At 38.6% G+C, this 3,560-nt stretch overlaps 1 pseudogene; it reads left to right on the top strand.

Annotated features, from left to right (window-relative positions):
• The first annotated feature begins 303 nt into the window (after nucleotides 1–303).
• LOC105473117 (succinate--CoA ligase [GDP-forming] subunit beta, mitochondrial pseudogene) lies at nucleotides 304–1,923 on the top strand (annotated as a pseudogene).
• The last annotated feature ends 1,637 nt before the right edge of the window (nucleotides 1,924–3,560 follow it).

Genomic DNA, 3,560 nt, shown 5'->3' with positions numbered 1-3,560 from the left:
TGAATATATATTCTAATAGTAATAATAGCTATAACACTCACTATTTTAGTCAAGCCCTTTAAATAAATATATATTTAACTATATATTTTATTCATAGATATATTTTAGAGAGTTAATTTATCAATTTCACTCTCTGTATAGCACTCATACTTCTAATTAAGGAATAATTAGTATATAAAGAATAATCCAAATAATAAAAGCTAATATCTAGAGACCACTCATCTATGAGAACTAAAAATAATAATCCGAGTCCCAATACCCCACTTCGGGTTTTCCGTTTAAAATGACATTCTCCTGGTAGCGCGCAAGCCAGGAAAACTTCTGAGAGACCTAGCGCTCCACTCTGGATCTTGGTAGCCAGGTCCAGTCACTTCAATTAACTTCCTGAAGATGGCAGACCCTCCAGGAACACCAGAGCAAGAAACTGATGTCTGACAACAGAGTGAGAGTTCAAATATTCTTTGTAGCAGACACTGTGAATGAAACACTTGAAGTTGCCAAGAGACTAAAAGCAAAATAAATTGTTTTAATTAAAAGCCCAGATCTTAGCTGGAGGAAAAGGAAAGGGTGTCTTCAACTGTGGTTTGAAACAAAGTGTTCACTTAACAAAAGATCCTAAAGTTGTGGGAAAGCTGGCTAAACATGATTGGGTATGTTTGGGGCAATAAACCAAACTCCAAAAGAAGATGTGAAAGTTAACAAGCTGATGGTTACTGAAACCTTGGACACTTCCAGAAAAACTTACCTGGTGATTCTGATGGACAGGTCCTGTAATGGCCCCATGCTGGTGGGCAGGCCCCAGGGGCCATTGACATTGAAGAGGTGGATGCTTCAAATTCAGAATTTATTTTTAAGGAGCAAATTTTTCAAGGGATAAAGGACAGCCGAGTTCAGAGTTCAGCAGATGGCAGAAAATCTAGGCTTCCTTGGGTCTTTGAAAAACCAGGTTGCAGATCAAATTAAGAAACTGTATAATCTCTTCCTAAAAATTGATGCTACTCAGGTGATAGTGAATCCCTCTGGTGAAATCTGAGAAAGACAAGTTGTCTGCTTTAATGCGAACATAAACTTTCATGACAATGCAGGATTCTAACAACAGGACATATCTGCTATGGATGACAAATCGGAGAATGAGCCTGATATGGTTTGGTTCTGTGACTTCACCCAAATCTTATCACAAATTGTAATCCCCACGTGTCAAGGAAGGGACTTGGTGGGAGGTGATTGAATCGTGGGGGCGGGGGCTGCCCCATGCTGTTTTGTGATAGTGAGTGAGTTCTCGTGAGATCTGATGACTTAAAAGTGTGGCACTTCCTCCTTCTTTCTCTCTTGCCACTATATAGGAAATGCTTTGCTTCCCCTTCACCTACTGACATGATTGTCAGTTTCCTGAGGCCTCCCCAGCTAGGCAGAACTATAAACCTCTTTCCTTTCTGTCTTTTATAAATTACCTTGTCTCAGGTAACATACAGTAGTGTGAAACGCACAAATACAGACCTCACTGAATATGAAGTTGCCAGACATGATCTAAAATACATAGGAATGGATGGGAATATTACCTGCTTTGTGAATGGTGCTGGATTAACCATGGCTACTTGTGATACCATTTTCCGTAATAGTGGGAAGCCAGTCAACTTCTTGGAATCTTGGAAGTGTTGTAAAGGAAGTTCAAGTATATCAAGTATTCACATTGCTCACAGCTGATCCTAAAGTTGAAGCCATCCTTGTCAGTATTTTTGGTGGTGTCGTCCACTGTGCTATCATTGCCAATGGGATCACCAAAGCCTTCCAGGCATTAGACTTAAAGGTTCCCTGGAAGGAACCAGTGTTCAAGAGGCCCAGAACATACTCAACAATAGTCCAACAGTGAACTCCCCATTGTATCAGCCCAAGAAGGCTGTGGCCAGGATGGCCAATAAGTGATGTCTTTGTCCTGATCAGTTGAAGAAAGCAAGCCATTTTTCCATATAAAAATGGACTTCTCTCATCACTGTGAAGGAAATGATCTCATTGGGAAATGAAGGAGATAAATATGAGCAAGAATCATTATCTGAAAAATATTTTTTTTTGAAACAGAGTCTCGCTGTGTTGCCCAGGCTGGAGTGCAGTCACGTGATCTGGGCTCACTGCAACCTCTGCCTCCCAAGTTCAAACAATTCTCCCGTCTCAGCCTCCGAAGTAGCTGGCTCTACAGGCACATGCCACCACACCCAGCTAATTTTTGTATTTTTAAAGTAGAGACGGAGTTTCACCATACTGGTGAGGCTGGTCTAGAACTCGTGACCTCAAGTGATCCACCCTCCTCAGCCTCCCAAAGTGGTGGGATTTCAGGTGTGAGCCACTGCACCTGGCCTGTCTGAAAAATCTTAAACCTGTATTTTCTAGAATAAGATATCTAGACAGCCAAAATCTGCTTTTACTTATAGCCTTTATAAAAATAATGCCCTGCATTCTCATACTTTTCTATTATGGTAAGCCTGCTCAATAGGCAGTGTTTTGCTGACTTTGGGGAGCAGTATATGTGGACAAATATTGGGCGCATATTCAGAATTTGAAATCAGGTCCTGGTTCACTTACAATAATTTTGGTGGACATCTAATCCTACATAATGGAAAAAAAAAAATCAGAGGCCATAAAAAATGCGGACAAGATACATTTAATGTATAAACTACCAAAAAGGCACAGCTAAGACATCCAAATGAAAAGCTATTATACACTGCAGCAGCTTTTACAAGTTTCTAATTCCAACACGTTTGAAAAATCTGTGAGTATTTCAAAGTATATTTTACTGTGGAATGTCTCCATTAATATACCATACGTGTATTTCATCATTTTCCTTAATATTGAATATACTGTTTAGCGCACACTAGAAAGAAAGCCAAGAGACTTATTTGTGATTTTAGAGTAGAAGTTTCCATTTTAATGTCAAAACTGAAGAGTGCTGATTCTTATGGACAAATATCTATAATTAAGTCATTTCAGGGTGAGACAATGCTGAAGATCAAATTGTGTTGAATATTGGAATCTTCTCTCTTCTCTCATCACCCACCCCACACCACCCCTGCCCCCCAGAATCCACCAACTTGTGATAGAAAGATGGGAACATGTCATCCATGGAAATGTGACTTCTTTTCTATGATGTGCATTTTACTTGTGGGAAAAAAATTGAGATAAGGTTTCTGTTCATCTTTTGGAAAATATTTGTCTGTATACACATTTAAATAAAATTCTGTTTGTAAACTCTATAATAATAATACTAATCCAAATACTAACAGTTAATATAGATATTAACTATTAATTTTTAGATTATTACAAATATTATCAGTTTTCCTCTGTTCATACATACTTGAGAGTCAGAAAGAAGGCAGAATAAAACTGCAGTAAGGTGCTGTATTTACACAATTCTTTCCCCTTTGGGAATAAATTATCTTATTTTTTTCCCTTCCATAATTCTGCCTCATTACTCTGCTCTGAGTAATACTTTTCTTAGGTAATTGGTTTCTTAGTCAGAGACGTAGGTACTATTCCATTGGCTAAAAGGAGGCTTGGAATACACCTTT

Source organism: Macaca nemestrina, chromosome 6 (assembly GCF_043159975.1).
Source record: "Macaca nemestrina isolate mMacNem1 chromosome 6, mMacNem.hap1, whole genome shotgun sequence".
NCBI classification, from domain to species: Eukaryota; Metazoa; Chordata; class Mammalia; order Primates; family Cercopithecidae; genus Macaca; species Macaca nemestrina.
Note: the sequence above shows the minus strand (reverse complement) of the source record. Positions and strands in the feature narration are given on the sequence as shown.